The sequence below is a fragment of the Crocodylus siamensis genome, chromosome 1 (assembly GCF_052110815.1).
Source record: "Crocodylus siamensis isolate JL-2025a chromosome 1, ASM5211081v1, whole genome shotgun sequence".
Classification (NCBI taxonomy): Eukaryota; Metazoa; Chordata; order Crocodylia; family Crocodylidae; genus Crocodylus; species Crocodylus siamensis.
This window is the reverse complement of record NC_143395.1, coordinates 251,206,136-251,230,287: the sequence shown is the minus strand read 5'-3', so window position 1 is coordinate 251,230,287 and position 24,152 is coordinate 251,206,136. Positions and strand designations below refer to the sequence as shown.

At 41.8% G+C, this 24,152-nt stretch overlaps 1 long non-coding RNA gene across 2 annotated transcripts in view; it reads left to right on the top strand.

The window, feature by feature from the left end:
- LOC149874345 (uncharacterized) overlaps nucleotides 1-24,152 on the top strand; it is a 96,553-nt gene that overhangs the window by 26,386 nt on the left and 46,015 nt on the right. The gene's annotated exons all lie outside the window — the stretch shown is intronic.

Genomic DNA, 24,152 nt, shown 5'->3' with positions numbered 1-24,152 from the left:
AGGTTTGCTGCAACAACCTTTGATTTCCTGCAGCTCCAGCTGGTACCCTTAGTTAGTTGGGGCACAGCATCTTTCCTGCCCCGGCTCACCATGGGTTCCTTGGCATCCCTGGGTAAGCTTTTTTCTTTTGTTTTATTCTTTGCATTCTCAGGCTTCAGTCACCCTGTCACAGAGGATAAATAGTATTTCCAGGATTTTATTAAAGGAAAAAATTGTTCTGTGTAGGTAGCACAGCTAAAAGATTAAGTTATTTTGATAGGCTACAGATAAATAAGTTAGTATTGTGGAGTAGAAATTACCGCTTTAAAAATGTGTAAAAGTCTGGCATGATTATCAGCCCTATTTTTATAATCATTTGTACTGGTAGAGTCAGACTTTCTGGGGAAAAAAAAAAAAGAAAAACATTTTCTGTAGATAAAAATTAAAGCACTTGAGTATCTATTATATAGTGCATAAAAACTGAAAGAGAGGGTAACTTCTTAATTCTGGGCCACTCCAAACCCCATATAAGTTGCATGATCTATGGTATTGATGTGTGACGGTTAGGCTGAATATACCAGATGGAACCTAAGAAGTAGGGGAATAATGTTCATTTGATTTGATTAGATATCTAGCTAGATAGATGCATGCAGTATATCTATCTATATATATAAATTAGGCTTCAATTAAAATGGAAAATACCCTAAAAACCAACATAGAAATTATATTATCTAAGAATTAAACATTTTACCTATACGCCATACCATATCTTACCCTCAAAAATTACAAAAAAAAAAAATCTCAAAGATCCACCTATGATGAGGTCCACATACTGCTTGTCTGGGACCATCCTGGACTTGTCAGGCCTAGAATGCTCTGAATGATAGCTTGACAGGAACTGTGGATGGGGGAAGAGCAATGGTTATGATATCTTGACTTTAGCAAGATCACTATCTCCTATGACAATCTCATTAAGAAGCTCAGGAAGTACAGATTGGATAAAAGTACCGATGCAGATACACAACTGGTTAATTCATTATGCTCAACAAATAAATGGCTCAGTGTCTAGTTGAGAGAATATATCAAGTGGGGTTCCGTAGGAATCTGTCCTGTTTCTGGTATTGCTTCATATTTTTGTTTATAATTTAAAGGATAGGATTGAGTGCAAACCTATCAGATTTGCTGATGAAACCAAGTTGAGTGGAGCTGAAGACATTCTGGAAGGTGGGGCAAGAATATAGAGAGCCTCAGAAAGACTGGAAAATAGTCTGTCATTAACCAGATGAAATTAAATAAGGACAAGTTTAGTTAGTTTAGAATCCTGTTTAATTTAATCCATAAATTGTGGAGGAGCTTGTACTCAAGTGGATAGGGTGTTGGGTTGCTTATGAAGCACTTGAGATGAGAATCAGTCTTATCCCACTTTTTGTGGTGTTCTTCCAGTGCCCAAAGGGCACTGCTCCTACCTCTGCACTGTTGCAACAGTACCTGTGCCTCCATCTAAATGAGCTTCTTGGCTTCAGTTGCTTATGTACTGGTTGCTCCAAAGGTTCTTGAAGCAGGTGCTCCTAGTTTTGTTGGGCACACTAAGTGAGGCCAAGAGTTGCCTTCTGTATTCTTAGTTGGGGAGGCAGTGTTTCTGATAGTATTGTCGGCATGTCAACAGGAGTATATGTTGAACAGAAAGTTTTGTGCAGGAAGACTAGCAAGTTTGGTAAAAGACAAGCTTGGCTTAGCAGGGAAATCTTCAGCAAGTCAAATTGCAAAAAGGAAGCTTATAATATGTGGAAACTTGAACAAACAACTAGGGAGCAGTATAAGAGTAGTGCTCGGGCATGCAGGGATGAAGTCAGGAAGGCCAACATACAATTGGAGTTGCACTTAGCACAAGACATGAAGGCTACACTGGGTTATCTATGAAGGAAAGGTTATTATCTTTCAGGTCAATCTTGATTCTCTTATGTAGCATTACAGAGGTGGAACAGTGATGCAGTGGTTTTTGTTTGACTGAGCTTGAGCCTCCATTGATGCAGGTAAGAGGCTACTGTATTCATATCCTGAGACAAAGCAGTTTCTCTTTTTGAGGTGAATTTGTCAAAGGTGGACAGGGTCAAGTCATCTGCATAGGCATATTTTTAGCTGTGGTGGGTGGAATGTTAGATATACAGATGTTAAAAGGACTGGTGGCTAGTGCTGATCCTTGTGGTACTCCATGAAATAGACACTTGTATCTGCTTCTATCTCCTTCACTGGTGGAGAGAATGAATGAAGAATCTGATTTGATACTAGATTAGTGATAAAGACCACCACCATTTTCCTAACAGCAATCATTCCGAGTAGTTTCTACTCTACTCCTGTTAGCCAGATGGTATCATATGCAGCTCTTATATTTACTAGTACCATACCTATTTTTATTCTCGTTTGAAAAGCATCTTCAATGTCTTGAGTAAGCCTTACTATCTGGTCAGTGGTGCATCTGTTTTGGAAGAATCATGCCTGCTCTGGTGGTAACTGTGGATCAATGATGTCAGTTATCCTCTTTAGGATCAGTCTTTCCAGAAGCTGCAATCTGGGTTTAAATAATTGTATATACAAATAAAGACTAGGGAATGATTGGTTAGGCTTCAGTACTGCAGAGAAGAACTGGGAGTTACAATAGACCACAGGCTGAATATAAGCTACAGTGTACTCTTGTTGCAAAAAAAGCTAACAGCATACTGAGTTGTATTAACAGGAGTGTCACTTGCAAATTAAGGGAAGAAATTCTTCCACTCTGTTCAGTACTGGTGTGGTCTCATCTGAAGTACTATATCCAGTTTTGGGACCTGTAATTCAAGAGGGATGTGCATAGTTTGGAAAGAGATCAGTAGAGAGTAACAAAAATGTCTTGGGCCTGGAAATAGCAGGTGGGGCAGGGCCAGGCAATGAGGAAAGCAATGGGATGGCAGGTGGTAGGGAGACAATAGGGATACAAGCGTGTTGGTAGGCAAGAGGCAGGCAGTGGGGGTATCTGTGGGGAAGTGAAGTAACTTGATTCCTGCTGCCTCTCCTGCCTCCCATACCTACATGCCCCAGTACCTCCCCCAGCTCCCTGATGCTTGTCCTGAAACCTCTGGCACCTTCTTCCACATTCCTGTCCCCCTTCTTGGCCCTCACTGCTGCTGCCCCATCCACAATGCTTCTGTCCCCTCAGCTTTCGGCCCTCCCTGCACTCTCCCTACCCGCCCCACCTTTACCCTCCAGCTTCTGCTCTATCTCTGGCAGGTCTCCAGCCCTAGTTCAGCTATGGGTATGAACCATGGAGTCACTCTGGCACCAGCCAGATGCCATAGCAGTTTTTGAAGTGGTGGCATTTCCAGCCATGTCCCAGAGCTTGAGCCTGGGACCATGCCAAAGCTGCTTCCACTATTACCACTGTGCTCTATGCCACTAGTTACCTTCCAACTTTAATAGAGATCCGGGCCCACTCCAGTGGAGCGGTGGCAGGGGAGGACAAGCATGGGAGACAAAGGCTGTGGGGCTGTGACAGCATCTATAGTTAGTTATAGTAACAATCCTGACCCTGTGTCAGAGGCTGAGTTTGAGCCATACAGCTTCCTGCCCCTCAATAGCCTTGAATTCAAATCCAAGATGAGGGGCTATTTTTCCCATGTTAAATGGGGGGAGGGGGCGACTTTGTCTTGGATTTGAGTAAATATATAGTTTAAATTTTATGACTGTGAAGTCAGATAAACTATTTAAGACATGTACTTTATAAAGAGGACATTGTCTCATAACATGATCTTTAACTTTCAAATCACAAAGCTTGGATTCACTGGAAGTATTTTGCATATGATGCATCTTGGTCTAAAATAGAAAAAAAACCCCAACAAATTCAGTTGCTTGGAGTCCAATCATTTTTATTCATATCATATGTTTGAAACATGTCAGTTTTCATATCGGGATCAGAAATTCACAGAATTTCTATTAAATCCAATTATCCATAAATATGGTCTAAAGCAATAGTCATGCTGTTAAGATCAGAGAAAATGATATTCTAAGCAATTCTCAGAACCACATCCTATAACTAATTGATTTAGAAATACCGTGTTTCCAAAGTTTTGAAAGACTGGAGCATAACCTTGAATTTGTATGTTAGGCCCAAGGCAATGATAAGGGATGGACACTTTGTTTTATAATAAAAATCTTCTTGAAATATTCACTAGAAAGAACATCTGCAACTACAGATTCTCTATACCATCTGACTACTTCTGGTTGAATGGTATTTTGATTTATGTAGATAACAATTATTTGTTTTAGAAATTGTTTGTTTTAGAAATATAATGCCAAAGTCATTCTGTTGCTATGGTCACTATTTGAAATAATTTCCATATTTATAGACCTACACAATGAATCTATTGACACTTGCGTGGATTTATTTTCTGTGGCTACTGGGATACATCTAATTTTAACTGTTTTATATAAAATACCCTGCTTTTTGTGCAAACAGAATAGATGCTCTTTTAGCATGTGCTTTTACAATAAATATGCACTTAATGTTAACTTTAAAGTTACCTGTAATTGCACAGAATTATCCTTAGGCAAGTTTAGTACTTAAATAAAACAAAAAAGAAATTTTAGTATATAACTACTTTAAAAACCAAAGGAGTTTGAAGTGCACATTTTTTCAAGTTCAAAGTCAAATTTATTAACAGAATGTTAGAGTTTAGCATCCATAACGTGTTCAAAGTCTCCCCACTCTTTTTTTGTCTCCCCAATTCTTTGTGTTGTATTGCTTCTAATGAATCCTGTTGACCTGTAGATCTTTACACTGACCTGTGTCTACTTTGTCTTCCTGTCTATCCTTTGACTAGAGAGAGCTACTTTTCTCTGTTGGTCTGGAGTCAGATAGAAACCTGAGCAGGGTGGCTAAAGACTAATTGGGCAGAAGACATGGTAGATTTGCACCTTATAACCTAAATAAATTTAAAAAAATAACATAACCTTCAATAACCACAGGGATTACTGCAAACTACTAAGGCAGCATACACGCATACAAATAATTTGGGTGAATTCTTCTCGGTTTGTTCTCTTGGTAGAGAAGCTTACCCAGAACTATGTGTATAGACATTTGAAAGCTGATGTCCTGAAGAGTAGAGAGAGCTTGTGGTACTGATACTGTGCAGCTGGGGGTAGATGGGAGTGTGACTTTCCACATATCTTCACATGCTCTTCAGGCTCTCTTAGTTTGTCTGGCAACAGATCACAGAAGTGAATAAAGCAGCACTAACAGGTTGACAATGGCAGTCTGGGTCAGGCAGCGTTTCCCTGCAGCACTACTAGGAAAATTATAACCTTAAGCAGTCAAGACACATTAGCTCCCTAAAATTATGAGTCCACTTTTAAAAATCATGAGAGTTCTCTCTTTCATTTTCTTTTTAAAAAATATTTTGTCTCTGGATTGACACTTAGGGTTCATGTTTACAGGTTTTTCTGCACAGCCATGAGAGCTAAAGACAGGTGACCAAAAAGAAAGAGCAGCATCACAAGCCTAGTGACAAACTTGCAAGAGTGATACTGTTTACTCTGTGCACTAAACTCTGATTCAGTGGTGCAATGAGTCCTCACCAGCAGAATTCTTGCATAATGGATATGAAACTGTCAAGAATTCATCCATTTTGGGGTCAATACTGAAATTTAAACTCAGTTGCAGTTAGCTGAAGAGTGAAGAAAAGGCTAAAAAATGCATTGGATCTCAATTTTGATACAGTTGAGGATTGGGATTATAAATTACATCCAAGATAAAATATCATAGTGGTCACCCTTCTTTTATCATAGATTTAACCAAAGCTTCCTATGACAGAGCTGTAAATTGAACTGTGTCTCGGTGTATTGCCATAACAATCAGCCCAATGTTCTTTCCTTAGCACAAGTAATTGAAATTGAAAAAGATTTGTTTAACATGGAAACTGCCTAACTTTATTTTATTGTATTTGTTGTGCTTACAGTTTAATTTCAAAATCTGGAGTAATTATAAATCTATACTCTATAAAACATACCTTACCATTCCACAATTATACATGCCTGCAAATCATCCTTTCATAATACAAAACCATCTAAAGAAAAGTAAACTTATTGAAAAATTGCTATACCTTTGTTTTTTCTTTGCTATTTTGGCATACATTGCATTTGAATAGTCTTTTGTTTTATGCAATTAAGATGCGACAAAAAGAAATATAAAGCATTCTGAGCAAGGCACCTGCAAACATGCTAGGGAAGATAAATGCAAATCTATAAGTAATATTTCATCACTAAATCCTCAGCTAACCCTTTCATTACTGGCACAACCTTAGCAGTTGTACTGTTACATCCTTGTAGGCAGTTGCAGAATCAGCAGCAGTAGCAATAGCAGCTTTCTTTCTTGTGCATAGATCCCAGGCAACAGCAGGAGAGAGAGAGGGAAAATTCGGCAGCAACAGCCTTTTAGTTCAGGATCCCTGGGACCCTGATGGTCCATTTTCTTTCCCTCATCCCAGATTTGCTACTGGGCACAGGGTTGTGCCTATTGTGAGAAACTCCCTGAGGCAGTGGGGAGCACAATTCTACTAATCTCCTTTTCCCCCAGGGTTCCCCCACCATAGTAAAGACTCCCATGGTGGATTCTAGGGCCCACAGCTGGTGCTTTGCTTCTGCTCCCCCAAGTTATCCTACTGATAAAACCTGTAGTCCATCACAGTACCCTTCTCCTTCCTCTTCCCCCCACCATTCCAATTTGAGAAGAAAAGTCCACTTAATTTTTTTCAGAATAATAGGGTCATAAGACCATAGGAAAGTAGGGCTGGAAGGGTCCTCACAAGGTCATCTAGTCCAACCTCATGTTTGTGGCAGGATCATCCCTAACTAATACATCCCAAACAAGTTTCTGTCTAATTTATTCTTGAAAATTTCCAGAGATGGAGATTCCACAGTTCCTCTAGGTACCCTGTTCCAATGCTTCACCACCCTCATGGTCAGAAAGTTCCTTCCTTCTTTTAACTCTAAAGTATGAGCACTTTATTTTAGATCTTTTGACATTGAATTGTGAAGTAGCGTAACAAGGAGTGCATGGCCCCTGCTGCAACTGCCCAGCCTCTGCCACTGTCACTACCTAAGGCACCGACCCTTGTAATTACACTTGAACCAAGGCAGCCTCAAGGAAATTCTAATGCAGATATCTCATGTGTTTATTCTCATCTCTGGGTCAAGCTCCTACAGTAAACTGTATCTCCCATGGTACATCCTGGGGGTTAGGTTGCGGGGGGAGATGATTATATATTTAAAAAATTAAAGAATTACAGAAGTGAATCTAGTCTATTATGAAGAGTGAAAGGCAGATGCCTGAACTATGGTGCAAATCAAGGAAGGTTGTTCAGTGTCAAACTGTCTAGTGGCAGTTGGAAACATTTTCAGTTAAAAATATTTGTACCTGTCAGAAAATGCTATTTTTTTCAAATCAGAAACTTTTATATGTATTGTTTTCAATTACAATTTTATTCAGAAAGATTCCCAAGTCCAAGATACAACTTCTGCTTAAAAGAAGAATAATAGTCAAGAAGCCAGTGGTCATGGCATTCACTTGGAATTAAAGTTGCCTCCTTGGTATGGATTAGCGAAAACCCCAGAAACCTGCATCTCTCACACTGCAAATAGAATGACCCCAATGCCAACCTACAGAAATCACCTGTTGGAGCTGTTCCCATTTGTATTACATATAAATATTCATCAACCAAAATGAAAATAGGCAGGTGGGAAATTGAACCTGAATGTCTCATAGCTTCTGTGAGTTGTCATCAAGGTGATTCTCGTATTTAAAATGAGTGTCAGCCTCAAGAGAGTTGGTTTTCACTTTGTCTTGGAAGGAGAACATGCTTTTCAAATTCTGATTTCTTTTTTTTTCCCTAAAACAGAAACCTTTTCTTTCTTCCAGCCAGTCCTGGAAGTAACCTAAAATAAAACTTTTCTGAAACAGTTTGCCATACCAAAACATTTTGATATGAATCATTCTGAAAATGAAATACAATATTTTGATTTTCTTAATATAAAATTGGGGCATTTCTGTGAAATATGGTTCCTTTTATTAAAAATTATGTTTTCTTTAAGGCTTCAGGCTTTTTTTAAACAACATTTTATAAGTGATGTGGGTCCATAACTAATTTTACTTTAGATTGCCAGGCATCTGCCTTTTAAATAAGATAGAAAATTGCTAAATGTAACAGTTTTAAACACTTTATTCTTCAATGGATCTAGCTTTATCTAAAGTTCAAATGTAATGGATTATAAATGTGTTTCATTATGTGTTTAGTGAGAAAATGGAACATGAGTTGGCTGAATAGAAAATGCTGCAGCCACAAAGGTAGGAGAAGGCACTGAAAAAAGGTTTGCAGAGGACATCAATACTTTTCTTGTACTTGGGGGGCATGTGATGCTATAGTGACATAGCATTGGTGGGCACATACTATGATGCTGAGACTGTCACCGTAGTGATGAGCTACTTCCCTACAGCACGTTGATACGGTGACAAAGCTGCTAAAAATAGTCATGCACCACCAGGACGGCACAGTAAATGCACTGTGGCGGTCATGTATAAACGCACCGAAGGAAGTCTTATCTAGGAGACAACTGTTTAAATCTACATAAGCCTCAGTGAAGTTGGAGTATTTGAAAAGACTAGCTGAATTATGTACATTTGAAGAGCTTGGACATTTTTTTTCTGAGGAATAAACAAGATTGCCCATTATTTCAAAATTTATGGAAGCAATCGTGCTTGTAAAATTGCATGTGAAGTTAATCCTTGCTTTCTGCCATTCATCCCTAATCCTGCCATATTTGTTTTCATGTTTGACTACAGAGTGATGCTTGAATTATTCCCATATGATCATTGGACTGATCCCATTGGATCATTCCTATAAGAATTTCATTTTTTAATGGAATACTAGATTACATCTGTCTGAATGTGACTGGAGAAATCTTTTGCCTGCAAAATAGAATCTCCATCTTGAAATTTCACCAGGGAATGATCATTTTGTGAATAATATATATCTGGTTATAATATTCATTTTCCTCATTGCAATAATGCCTAAATGGCACAACATTGACTTCCTGCTGCCATTATGTATTCTTGCAGCTTTTCTCAATGAAGCAGTGCAGGAGATAGCATTTCATTAGTGATGAAAGGAGTAAATGTTTGTGAACTAGTACTGATTTGAACAGTTGGTTTCTAATTCACTACCTTTCCCAGTAGGAATCTTAGGGGGTCATAAACTGAAATGTATCTGAAGTTAGTCCAAATGATTGTGGCTTCTAATTGTAATATTCTCTAAACATAGCTATGTGCACAGTGGGCGATCTCAACTTCTTTACATGAATAGCAGCATACATACAACCAACTAATTAAATATGAAATAAAATCACGGTTGAGACCAGAATCCACTTATCCTGCTACTTAATTAGTACTTTCCCAATATGTTGTATTGCAGTTAAATTTATATTAAATTAGGATAACAGAGACTAAGTACAAAATATGACCTAATGCTTTGGCCACTTGTAATTAAATTAGATATCGTCTCAAAGTTCATAATTGTTAACAGGGATTTTACTTCACAAACTAGAGGCTTCCTAAGTGGAATTCCACCATTTTGTAAAGCATCTGATCCTTTTATCATCTGATGGAGAAACTCTTATTGACTTCAGTGAAAGCAAAATGGGACTATTAATAGCACATGTTTTATACTACTCTTGTTCCAACGGCACAGCTGCAGCATAGCCTTTAAACTAGCATTTTGACCTTAGCAGAACTGTTTCATCAAAGGAGGTTCACTAAGAGGTAAATCACAGATTTAGAAACTACTAAGTTACTCTTCCTTTTCAGATAGCACTGGATTTGTGCACAGGTCTTAGGATCCCAGTAATTCTCAAGTGCTTCACTGATCCATTGGAAGTTGACAGCATTTTATAGCAGCTTTGAGGTTGCTCTGAGGTACCTAATTCACAAAGTCACAGAAGTTCAAGGCTCAAAGGGACCTCATGAAATCATAAGGTCCAGCTCCCCTGCTCTGAGCAGGAAAAACTGCTGGGGTCTGGGGAAAGACTGCAAATAAGCCTGGCAAGTTGTGTGTCTTGTCTCCATTTGAAGATCTCCATGGTAGATGCCTGCAGCATCTCTGCTGGGAGTCTATTCTAGAGTCTGGTAACATGAACCATGAGGAAGTTTTTCCTTGTGTCCAGTCTGAAACCTCCTTCTAGAACATTGTTCCTAGTTTTCCCCTAGGGCACTTTGGTGAATAGTTGTTTGCCTAGCCCCTGACGTGTATCCCTGATACCAAGCTGCCACCAAATCCCCCCAAAGTCTTGTTTTGTCTTTTCTAAGCTGAACAGTCCCATATTTGTCACCCTTTCCTCATATGGTTTGCTCTTCAGGCCTCTAATGGACTAGATTGGAACAGGGTGGACCCAGACATAAAAAATATGGCTTGAAATTGAAGTTTTCCTAACCCTGAAAAAGAATGCTCTGTCTTCCTATCCAAAACAAAAGATTATGGTCTATCTCTAATTTTCTATTTCAGTTATTTGAAGTTATTGAAAATAAATGACTTAATTAGATGTGCCCTATAGAGGGTTCCCTCAGACCAAAGTGAATAAGGCCCAACTAGCAGTACTGAATAACAATAGTTTACTAAAATGTTAATGAATGACTGTGAATTTTTTTTGTTATGTATATACCTTTAAAATCTAAAGAATAGTTCTGGTGGTGTGTACATGAATTTCTGTCATAAATAATTGTGATGGATAGTCTTGCATATCAAACTAAGATGTTGAAGGTTCATTAGGAAGTGGGAATGAGGATCATCCAAGGCCACATTTATCTTGTGACCTAGGAGATATACATCAAGACTCATGTAACTGTCAACCTATTTTAGTCATGTTGTTTAGGGAGAAAAAACATATTTCTGAGTGAAACCTGTTTTTGGTTCCAGGGTCTATTATAAAGTAGGAACCATCTGGTGAAACAGATACATTTTCATAAATCTGAATTTTAGAAATTATGGCTAGGTACAGGCATTCAAAAAGCCTGAGGCAGAATCAATATACACACTTTTCTGTAGGTGGCATAGTTTAGATTGGTAGGGAATGGAACACACGTTTTACCTTGGGGAGGGGGAGGAATCATAGACTGCATTCTGCCATTTTTAAACTAGTCTATGTGTGCTGAACCTCTGTTCTGTTATGAGTTACTGGTTTCTGATCACTTATACCAGTGCTGCAGCTTGGCGCATGACTTAATTTATTGAGCTTTTCCAGGGACTCGGGCAGAGTTTGGCTATTGCCTCTCCATTTTGGATTGAAATAGAGGTAAAATAGGATTAGCCATGAAGCTAATTGGGTGTATACATAGAGGCCTTGGAAATTTTTAATTTAGTCACCTACTGGCTTATGAGGCTTCTAAATTTGAAGTATTCTGCATTGCTGTAAGTGATCCAAGTGCCTAAATTCTGTTTAAGTTCTGTGTAGGAGAGTGGATTACCGAATTTTGAATCTAAATCTGATTTTAAGAACCTGAGGGTGAATTTTACATGTTGCACCTAGACCATACTACATCTTTGGAACAGTAAGCAGTGTTAAAGTTATAATGTGCTATGAATATTTGCAAGTTAAGGGTTAATGCTCTTGCCTGCACAGCTCTGACTTGCCACTAGATATCTAGCCCTGCTACTATATAGCCTTTGCTACTAGAGGGCTAGTGAGCAGGGGCATGGTTAGAAGCCAAGAAACTTGGGCTCTTCCCCTGCTCTGGGTTAGGGAAGGTGCATGCTGGGATGCATGAAGGACTGAAAATTGCTCATTTTATCTTTCTGAAGCAGACTTGAGTTACCCTAACACAAACTAGGTAGCAAGGCCAGAATTAATACTCCCCTCAAGTGGCATAAGTTTGAGCTGCTCAGAGGGTACTTAAGCATGAGATAACAAGCTTTAATTTGTCAACACTTGAACTTTAAGTAGCCTTAGTATGATCAAAGTATAACATGTAACTTCACTTGAACAGAACCTTTCCCCCATTAGGTAAAAACATGTACTTTCTTAGTTAAGAGATGTCACTGTGATTGTAAGAAGAAAACACTAGACTGGGTTAGTAGGGGCACCTTTCAATATAATGGCATACATATTCTACCTTTAATAAGGAATATTTTGGATAGGGTAGTTTTGCCATTTTCAGAAGGGTGAGCAAAACTGAAGGGAAGGGACCACAGAACTTTAAACTGCTGCTGACAGATGAAACAGGCAGTGGAGTTGATTGTAAAAAAATCTAAATTCAGTGGGGAATGTCAAATTTGGTTTCTTTTCAAAATGTTAAAAAAACACTCTGGTTTTGTATTTGCATGTTTTCATTTTTTAAAATACATATATTTTTGAAACTTTTTTCTTTTAAAGTCATCTCCCAGGAAACTTCTTAAACTGACTCAATTTTTAGTGGTATATATCTGAATGATCACTCTTGTGATAAAAAGGAAAATAAAGTTTTGAGAGTTTCTTTATTGAAATTATAGGGATAAATTGTACGTCTTCCAGCCATGTCACTCAGAAGTATTTAATATATTTCATAGACATTAGGGCTGGAAGGGACCTCGGGAGATCATTGAGTCCAGCCCCCTGCCCAAAGGACAGGAAGTCAGCTGGGGTCATAGGATCCCAGCAAGATAAGCATCCAATTTGCTCTTGAAGGTGTTCAATGTAGGTACTTGAACCACCTCCGATGGCAGGCTGTTCCAGATCTTCGGGGCTCGGACAGTAAAGAAATTCTTCCTTATGTCCAGCCTGAAATGGTCTTGTAGTAGTTTCTGACCGTTCGACCTCGCCATCCCCTGGGGTGCTCTGGTGAACAAACGTTCCCCCAGATCCTGGTGGTCACCCCTGATAAACTTATAGGTGGTCATCGGATCACCCCTGAGCCTGCACTATTCCAGGCTGAAATGCCCCATGGCTCTCAGCCTGTCATCGTAAGGTCTGCTTTCCTGACCTCTAATCATGCGCGTGGCTCTCCTCTGGATTCTCTCAAGCTTCTCCACATCCTTTTTGAATTGTGGAGCCCAAAACTGGATGCAATACTCCAGCTGTGGCCTCACTAAGGCATAATACAGAAGGAGAAGGACATCTTGGAAATTCCTTGAGAAGCATCTATGGATGCAAGCCAGCTTTTTGGTTGCTTTACTAGCCGCAGCATTGCATTGTAGGCTCATATTCATCTTGTGGTCAATGATGACCCCCAAGTCTCTTTCTTCCGTAGTGCTAGGCAGTGTAGCACTGCCAAGCCTATAAGGATGCTGCAGATATTTCTTTCCAAGGAGGAGAACCTTGCATTTTTCGGTGTTAAACACCATCAGGTTCTCATCCACCCATTTGCTGAGCTTGTCCAGGTCAGCCTGGATCATCTGCTTATCTTCTGGCATGGATGCTTTGCCCCAAAGTTTGGTGTCATCGGCGAGCTTGGCCAGTCCACTCCTGACCTCAATGTCCACATCATTAATGAAGATGATGAACGGTATGGGTCCCAGGACAGAGCCTTGAGGGACCCCACTGGTCACAGGGCACCATGATGAGTGACTTCCATCAATTACTATCCTCTGGGTCTGACCACGTAGCCAATTTCCCAGCCAGCAGATCATGGGGGACCCAAGGGCACAATTGTCCAGTTTCGCCAAGAGGTGATCATGGGATACCAGAGAAAGCTTTTTTGAAGTTGAGATATATGACATCAATCTCTTCTTCCTTGTCTAGGTGATAGGTCTCCTGGTCGTAGAAGGAAATGAGATTGGTCTGTTACGGAATGCTGGGCTAGCAGTTCCGGCACCGCTTGGGGAGCCGCGGGCTTTGCGGAGCTGTGTGGCTTGTGGGGCGGGATTGGAGGTAGCTTTATAGCCGCCCTCGAGGTTCGCCGAGCTGGCACAAGTAGACGACTTAAAGTAAGTTGTTAGTTTTCTTTGTAATAAGTCTATAGGATGTCTGTTGGTTCACGAGGTTCAGAGCCAGCCCTTGCGTTCCAACACTGGAACCAGTCCAATGCTAGGTGCAGCTGCCGACTCCTTAAGTCCCAGAACTGGTCAACGGCTCATTGAGATGGGATGTTAGAAGTTATTATAGAGTAGATATAAGGTAAAACAAAAAGGTTTTATTCACTCACCTGGCCTCACCCTCTTACGAATAAGAGGCGAGGCCAGCTGGAATGAAGTTGCAGTAAATACAAGTACAGGGAGCGTAGGTATGCTGTCTAAGCTATGATGAGAGGCAGTCAAGAAGTGGAGTCTCCGATGGTTCTTCAGTTACAGTATGCCGGATACAAAGGGGGTCTGTTGGTTCACAGGGTTCCAGAGCAAGCCCTTGTGTTCCAACACTGGAACTAGTTCAATGCTAGGTGCAGCTGCCTGCTCCTTAAGTCCCAGAACTGGTCAACAGCTCATAAATAGGATGTAGAGTACAAAACTGTAACATGGTGAGTCGTTGTCAATTGTCGGGTTTTCGAGGCCTTTGTCTTTGCTGGGATACGCCCAGGCGGGGAGGCTGAGAACCGATCTGCAGGGTGATCAGGCCTACAGAGTTTTCCAGTTGTCGTCTGTGCTGTTTCCTGCTTTTTTGCCTCTTTATAGATGTTGGTTGGACTGCCTCTATGACACTAACTATGATATAAGCTAAGCATACAGGGATAGGATAATTTCTTTTATATAGTAGTTACTAGGCAGATTTTCTACATAAGTTTAGTTTCTGCAGAACTGACACTTTTTAGATAAGAAGTAAAATTTACAGAGTACAGGTGCGTGGCCTACTGCCAGTAGAGAGCAGTACCAGGCGCTTGTTTTGATTAATGGTTAAGACTTCAAGGTTACATAAATGTGAGAATGCCGCACGGCAGTTATACAGAAAAGAGAAAAAAAATATAAAACAGTTACATGGTCAAGCAAGACCTACTCGCAACAAACCCATGTTGACTGTCTCTTAGGAAGTTGGCATCGGCCAGTCCATTAAGTTTGGCCTCTTTAATAAACTTTTCCAAGATATTCCCTGGGATAGAAGTCAGGCTGATGGGTCTATAGTTAGCCAGATCCACTTTCCTCCCTTTCTTGAAGATAGGCACCACATTGGCCTTCCTCCAGTCTTCAGGCACTATACCAGAGTGCCAGGAGGTTTCAAAGATAGTATCTCAGCACATACCTATGAAATGCTTAGCATCTTCTATTATATCTTGTCTTCACTTCATAGTTTTAATTAAGTTATAGGTTTTAGGGTAATGATATAGACTTTGGGTGGTGGGGTAAACAGATGAAATCTGGGTGTGCTGTGTGTGGAGCTGAATAAACGTTTTTCCTGTGTCTCAGCAAAAACTGCTAGTCACAAGGCTGGATTTATATTAAAAACAACTAACTTGACTAATGCTTAAGTAAGAGGATTCTTAACCAAACAAAGTTCATGATATATTGAGAAAAAATAGAACAGCCCACCAATAGGAGACAAAAGCAGAAATATGGCCTTGGAGATGGTGCTGAAATCCTAAGGAAGCAAACATTAAACAGAGGTGGAGCTTGAGATAGGAGGAGAAATGGGTGGAACCAAAGGAGGGTTACAGGTGGGGTGGATGTTAATATGTATGAACCAAGGTGTATAAATGTTGGAAAGAACTGTTGTTCAGGGCAGGTCCCTGGTTTGTTGTGTTTTTGGGACCCTTGTCTGAAGCTGTCTCCATTCTGAATAAAGCTGTTGTGAGCAATAGGTGCTGGTGTTTGCTCCCTGCTTGCTCTGGCTAATGAGTAACAGGATCCATTGGCAATTGGATCGTCATCTCCCTAGTCATTGGGCGCCACCTGGAGTAGGGGTCTAACAATAGGAACCAATCACAATAGATGGGAAATTTTCATTGTGTTACATAGATGATGGAGAAGAGCAAGAATTAGTACTGTTAAGAAAAGGAGAGGTAAGGTGGAATTGACTAAATGAACAAGTAAACAGAATTGATTTTTTTTTAATAGATTTTGGCTGCACTTTATTTGTACACTTAACATAAGTGTGGCTTTTAACTAATTCTATAAAAGATCTCTTCTCTAAAGTCTCCTGTGCAATTTTTTGATGAACCCTTTAGTCTGCTCTATTCAATTATAAATAGTTTATAGCATTCTGGTAACTATTCAGTATTGTTTGTAAGAATGTGTAGGCAACAGTAAGCTTCTACAAGATTATAGTATGACTTCAATCCAGAGTGTGCTATCTACATGTCTTTACCATTTTTAATGAGGCTTTATAGCAGTGGGCCCTAACCCCTGCTACTTGAAGAGAAAGAGCAGTACAATAGGGCTGTAATCATTGGGCAGGTAGAGGAAAGCTAGCTTCCAGATAGTAAGCATCCAGGAGAAATCCCAGGTAGGCAGTGTGTGAATACCTTTAGGAGTGTAATGTAGAAGTTGTTACGTTTGTCCGTGGATTGCAAGATGGAACAGCAGAACTGCAGGCAAGGTACAGTTCTTTGAATAAATGAGCTTTATCATTCTATACGCTTAACTCCTTGGTCTTTAAAGAACTACACATGGTACCATGAGTGAGAAGAAAGAAAGAAAGAAAAAGGAGCATCTCAGAATTCCAGAAGTATTAACACTGCCCAGCAATGCAGCAGAAAACTAGAAAAAAATTAAGCAGAGCTTCATCATATATATGACACCTAGTGGAGCTACAAAGAAGGAACGATGTAGTTTGTTTTGTTTGTTTTTTTAAAATATAGCAGGCCCAGAACCTCTGACTATTCATAGTAGCTACAACTGTCAGAAGCAGAACAGAAAAGCTATGGCACAGTAATAAAAAGTTTGAGGAATATTGTATACTCAAACAAAATGAAACCTTTGAATGGTATAATTTCCACATGAGACAGTAGATAGTATGAGAGACAATACAGGAGTTTGTCAAAAACCTCAGACTCCTGAGCCAGGCATGCAACTTTGGAGACCTAAAAGAGCCCATGATTACAGACCAAATAGTATTGGGTATAAGGGATACAAGCCTCAGGAAATGACTGCTAGAGGATCCTGAGATTAATTTGGAAAAAGGCAGTTAGAATGTGCCAAGTAGTTGAGAACAAATACCAGGGTGAAGAAGCTAGATGAAAAAACAGTATAAGATAAACTAGAAAGGATTACAAGACTGCAAAAACCTAAGGCAACACACAAACAATACAGAAAGGAGCACCTCACTATGAAGCAGTCCAGCAGAGGCCAAAGAGAATTACTTGAAGAAACAATTGTTATCTAGAGATGCTGTGGGGGTTACCAGAAACTCATGTATTGCCCTGCATTTGGTAAGTGCTGCAACAAGTTCAAAAGATTCAATCACTTTGCAAAAGTTTGTAGAAAGGAACAGGATGCAGTACACAACTAACTAAGTCTGTGAAAATGGAGAACTATTCAATTTGGATTTGGATTAATCAGATTCAGATGCCAGTGATTTGATTCATAGATTTGGATCACTTTTTTTATTTGATTTGGCTGAACGGCTTTGGAAGATTTGGCGCTGGTTTGGAGAGATTCGGAGATTCGTCCATAGAGTATAATGGGGAATCAAATACCTATAACTCTGTAATTTTTTGGATACTTCATATGAAACTTGTGGAGATGGTAACTTCTACTGGGGGCATGAAGCCTGCCAAGTTTCAAATAGATAGATGTAGGGATTTCTGGAAAACTGCACCTCAAATTCTTGAAAGCAAAGCTCATGTCATCTATGCATGTTAAGCCACAGTGGAGTGAAAACTACAGAGATGGTAGCCCCCGCTGAGGCCACAAAGCCTACCAAGTTTAAATTAGATAGGTGCAAGGGTTTCTGCAAAACTGTATCTCAAACTGCTGACAAGCAATACTCATGCCATAGGTGACAGTGTGTGTGTTAAGGCACAGGGAGTGAAAACTGCAGGCCTACTAGGCCCTGGTGTGGCCATGAAGCCTGCCAGTTGTCAAGGAAATAGGTGCAGGGGGAGTCTGGGTTCTCTGGTCCTGCACCTCTGGCTGCTAACAGGCAAAACTCATGACATGGGTGCTGGTGCAACTGTGTCTGCCTTGGAGAACAGGGGGGATGAAAAATACTGCAGGCCTGGCTGCTAGGTCCTTCTATATCCAAAACCCTTCCAGTGGTCAAGGAGATAGGAACAGGGGGAGTCTGGGTTCTGGGGCCCAGCACATCTGGCTGCTAAGAGTCAAAAATCATGACATGGGTACTAGTGCAACTGTGTCTGTATTAGGGCACAGGAGCATGAAAAAAACTACTGCAGGCCTGCTATGGCCACAAAGGCTGCCAGCTGTCAAGGAGACAGATGACAGGCAAAACTCGTGACATGGGTGGGTGGCACCATGTGTGTGTTCAGGTGTGCCCTTCCTGGCTCCCTCTCAGCATCATTGTGAGAGACTGGAGGCAGAATGTTTTTTTCATGAGGAATGTGCCTCCACAGGTAGTTGGGTATTGTTGTCTTTGATAGGTTCTAGTGTGCAGTTTGTGGGGGTACTGGAGACTGTTGGCAGGTTTTGTGTTTTGAGCTGTAGGAAGTTGGCTTCAGTTCTGGTGATGAGGTTTGGTGCTTGTTTGAATGTACAAACCGCTTTTCAGACCTGGGCCTATGAACTGCACTTCATCAGCCTTCTAGGTAGTAGGTACAGAAACTCATGGGCTCAATATAGATTAGAAAGTGTAATTCTGACACACTGCAACCTGCTGGACATCTGACTCCCCAGGTACCTCTGCACTTTTACCTGAGCTGCTACATCCCCCTCCCCACCGCCACCCCAGCCTGTCCCTCACCCCCTGACACCTCTATTTCCATTTTCACTGACTAGCTTTCTTGCCTGCATTGGATGCCAGGCCAGCCTCTGGCTTCTTTACTATTCCTTCCATCCAGGATTAGCAGACACGCCAACTGAGGGTGCTTCCTTTGCCTGACAAGGGGTTTTTCAATAAAAAAGCTGGCATACCAGGCAGCTAAGCTGAGTTCACCTGGAGCCCCACAATTCTACTGCAACCAGCAAGCATCAGGCCTGTCAAAGATGTTATAAGTCTAGGCTTTCCCCAGCCAGGACTTTGTGAGTGCATGCATTAGCTGGAGGTTATGGCATCTCCTACCCACCTTTCACTAGAGGATCATTGGTCCTGGCATTTATGGGACTCCCATGGCACCAGCAGTCTCACCAGGCCTCCCTACCCTGGCAGGGTGCAGTTTTAGTGGCCATGCCCAGGACCTGGGGCCTTCTCCTTTGCCATAGCCCTGGCTCATACCTCCAAGTTCGTCCTGATAGGGGAGTGAGCTCAGCAGGGACATGTTCTTCCCCTTCTGGATGGTGATGCAGTGAGTGCCCCCTCCAGCTGCATTAACTAGTTTTTTAATAAAGGAAAAAAGGAAATAGGTGCAGATGGAGTGCGAAGGGTGGCACTTAGTCCATCTGCAGATGGAGCTTGGGGAACCCCAATAGTGGGAGGTTTACTTTCAAGAACACCAGCTGCTCCACCAAACCATGATCCAAACAGGCGTGGTGGGGTGTCACTACATCCCCAGAAATGCTGAACTGCCTCTCACTTGGAACATCGGTTGGTGGACAGGACAGGTGTTGCTGGGAAATCATGGCCAGATCCTGCCACGTCTGGCTGTGGCTTGCCCAGTATGCCAAGGGGTCACAGTCCAGTGTCTCCATATTCTTAACTAGATAGTGCCAAGGCATCACTGGCTACCTACCTGCCTAAGGCTGGTATTTGTTGCATTTGGACCCCAGCAATGAAACCATGCCCTTGGCCCACATTGGCAGTGGCTGGTGTGGAGGAGACTGGCTGGTTCTGGTGCCAGTGGCAGTGGCAGTGCTGGTGTTGGGAGTGCTGGCACAGGAAAGTGGATCCCTCTCTTCCACATCCCCTCATCTCTGCCCTTCTGCCTCACTGGCTTTGTTGACCAGCACCTGCATCCAATGACTGAGGGTTTTGGTGCTGCCAGTGCACATGCTCCTGTTTACCCTTGGGTTGCACATGCCCACCAGTACGTGGACTGTACTGGACCACAGTGATCCAGCCATCTCCTGATGCTCTCCTTCAGCCTGCATATCTGGTGACATCAGCCTGCCCCAGCCAGGAACATTGATCTCCTGGAATTTCTCCATTTGGTTCTCCAGTTCCCTAACTATGGGGATTAGCTGGCTAAGGAGGGCATTGCCAGTGCTGTGGGTCTTGGTGGCCTTGAGGGCTTGAGGACCACCAAGATCTGGGAGATGGTACCCCACTCAGCTCTGTTCAGGGGGCTGCTGATCCCAATCTCCCCAGGCAAGGCCATCTTATGGATGGCCTTCTGTTGCTCCACCAGCATCTTGAGCATCAAGTATGTGAAGTTCCACCAAGTCTCCACATCCTACATGATTTTGTGCTGCAGGATGTTCAGCTCTGCGTGTTTCTTCCACAGCATCTTGCCCCCTTGATGTTGTAGTGGAAGTAGCCCACTATCTTCCTGCATTTTGAAATCAGCTGGCTTGTAGTGGTGGTGGCACCATCACTGGCAGCCCTGTACCCCTTCAAGGAATCCCTGACTTTGAGGTATAGTCTGTGTGCCACACAACGGATGCCAAGAAAGTTGGCATCACGGATAGCCTTGACCATATTGGCCCCATTGTCGGTGACCATGAACCCATGGGTGAGCTTAGCTTATCCAGTAAGCCACCCCTGTACCAAGCAGTTCATGCCCACCATTATCTCTGTTGCCATGTGGGACTCATCCACCACCTCTGCTTGAAGGAAGGCCCACCGATGACCTGACTGATCGCACCAGTTCCCTGTGAGGGAGAGGTAGGCATGATCGCTACGCTGGCAGCTCCAGATGTCTGAGGTGAAGTTCAAGGCTACCTGTGGTCCTGCCTTGCACAGCTCCTCCCTCAAGTATTTCCTGCATGCCTCATACAAGGAGGGCACCGTAGTCCTGCTGAAGGTGGTGCATGAAGGCACTTGGTAAGCTGGGGCCATGAGCACCATGACTCGCATGAACCCTGGCCACTCAACTAGGGAGAAGGGCTGGCTATCCAGAGAAAGCATCTCCCCAGTGGTCTGGATGATCTGGCTCACCTTGGGAACACATCCCCCTCTATCTGCAGCTTTCTCTCACTGCTCCAAGGTGGCCTACCTGTGCTTTGTGGGGACAGGGGCTTTGGAGCAAGTGAGAGACCTTCCTTTGGACACACCCGCACTGGTGCCAGAAGGGCATGGGGGTGCTGTGTCTTGTGATACAGCAGCATTGCTGTGGCAGTGAAGTGTTTCATTTCCTTCCCCCAGCTGATCTGCCTTCAGCAGTGCTGGCAGATAGCAAACCTGGGATCATCTGCCATCTCAGAATGCTCCCACACTATGCTACTCACTCATTTCTGGCTTGAGGGTGGGGATCCTGCCTTATCCCCCTCCTCATCAGGCTAAGGCACAACAGCAGGAGTGGCTGCCTCAGCTAAGCCACTTGTCTGAGCCTCCACAACCTCCTCAACCTCCTGCGAGGTGCTGCTTTCTGGGGAAGGAGATCTGGGTGTAGGGGAACTTTGAGGGGTGTGGAGCACAAACTCTGATTCCTCCTTGGTCCCCAGAATCACTTGATCCAGGGTGCTCAGGTCCCCTGGTTCCAGCTCCAGCTCCTCCTCTGGCAGGGGGAGGCTCATGCTGGGAGATGACATTGAGGTGGAGGAGACAGTCATTCTTCTGCTGGTGCCTATTTCTGGAGTTAGGAGAGGTGATGCAGGTGCAGTGATATCAGGTACAGGGGTACTGTTCCCATCTCCTTGCTTCCACTGGCAGCAGAAGTCTCATGGCTGCTTGGGATGAGGATGCACCTATGTTTTGCGGGGGGTGGGGAAAACTTGAAGCTGTAGCTCTTCTCCTACCCCCTCTAGCCCCTCTCCCTCCCCTGCCACAAGACCTGGCACCTTCCTTTCCAGCGTGCTTCATAATAATCTTTCCTGTGCTGCAAAAGGTGTGTGACTATGTGTGTATGTGACTTCTTCTGGGTTCTTCTTTTTCTTCTAGGTTGTGCAATTAGTTTGCTTTGTGATGTGTGTATAGGACTGTGTCTTGCTGATGAATCTGATTACTAATTATGAATAATAACTAATGTGTGTGTTGTTTTTCTGTGATGTATGACTGACTTCTCCTTTTCCTTTTTCTTCTGGCTGCAAGAAATTTCATATATTCACCTATGGGAAGCCTGTGATCACTGAAGCTGATCATAAACCTTTGGTAACTGTAGCAAAGAAAGGGTAATCAGACATACCACCCAGATTACAGAGACTTTTCTTTCAACTACAAATGTATGCTCTAAACATACAATACACACCAGGAAAATATCTACTTACTGCAGATGCATTGTCCAGAGCATATGAAACAACAGAAAATAACAGAATTCCAGACTCAAACATAGTGCATGTTAATCTAGTTAAAAGAATGATTCCTGTCACAGATGAAACGTGGGCACTAATTGCAGAAGCTGCTGCTCAGGACACCACTTTGCAAAAAGTGGTAACACCTATTTGTGCCTGTTGGCCTGCAAAACAGAGACCTAGCCCCTACTCAGTTTAAGGAAGTGCTGTCAGTACTGCATTTTGGCATTTTGTTCAAAGGCTTGTGACTTGTTGTTCCAGCAGTGCTAAAGAAAGACATGTTAAACTGAATACATGAGGGGCATCTAGCATTGAAAAGTTCAAAAGGAGAGTAAGGGATTCTCTATACTGGCCCAACATAAATAATGACATAGAAGATGCTGAAAAGGCTTGTACAACATGGCTAAAGTAAAGATCAGCACATAGAAAAGCGCCCCTGATGGTCCTGGAGGAGCCAGTAGCTCTGTGGTATCAAGTGGGCATTAACTTATTCATATATGCAGGAAAAAAATACGTATTCATGCTGGATTATTATTCTCAATATCCTGAAGTTATATTTCTCAAAAGCACAACAACAAACCATGTCATAAATCATATCAAATTTTTGCTAGACATGGGATTCCACAAACTGTGGGAACAGACAACAGACCTTAGTTCAATGGTCTTCAGTTCAAACAGCTTGAAAGCAAATATGAATTCTGTCACAACACTTCAAGCCCTAAATACCTACAGCTCAATGGTCTAGCGGAAAATGTACAAATAGTGAAGAAATTGTTTTAAAAAGCTACAGATTCAAACAGCAATATTTACCTGTCACTCTTAAATTACTGGGCAACATGCATGAAACACAGATTGTCCCCAGCAGAAATTCTGTTTAACAGGAAACTCAAAACCAGGCTGCAAAATCTTGTGGATGATGCTCATCAGAATGAAAAACAAGATGTAAAAAAATTCAAACTCAAACAAAATGGTACTATTTTTAGGATAGCTTGTCACATTTTATGCTTTAAAGTTGAACCTGTTTACAGAGTGGTGAATTACAGTATTGTTTAAACTTTCCTTTGATGATTAAATATTCAGCCTTATTTAATCATTGCTTAAGTGCTGTATAGCCTCAGTATTATCCGAAGCAATATAGTAATAGTTTTGTTAACAGCTCAAATTAACTGAACTTGGCACTAACTGACTGAATCAGAGTGATTAAATGATTGGATAGGTTAATGAAAGATGATAAGGGAGATCAATGGACATACCCAAAGTAAGACACCAGAAAAAGACCAAATTCAGTGATGTGCTCCTGATGGGTTTGTTGAACAAAGGAGTAGGCTTACAGCATAAAATATGGACAGTGTGCTGACTGCAGAGAGACCAATCCAAAAGCAAAGAGTCATCAAAAGCATGAAGTTGAAGAAAATCATAAAAAGGGGACAGCAGGAAAGTTAAGTGTGTGTTGCCATAAATTCAGGAAAACACCTGTCTGTGCCAGCCATAAAGATTATCCACTAACACCACCCACCGTATTTGGGAATTGATTGGCCAGCATTTCTGCAGAGCACTGTTCCATCTGGATTGTTGGGTGAGAGTATTGTACTGAATGTTTTCCTCTCTCTGACTATAGAAACTGCTAACATAATATTTGTTGTACTAATAAAATTAGACTTTGATTTTAGAACACTGAGTTGTCTCTGTTCATATTTCATTTTTCATTTCAGGGTTAGCTGTGCTTTAATAATCCCTTAGCACTATTTGGTGGTCAGTGGT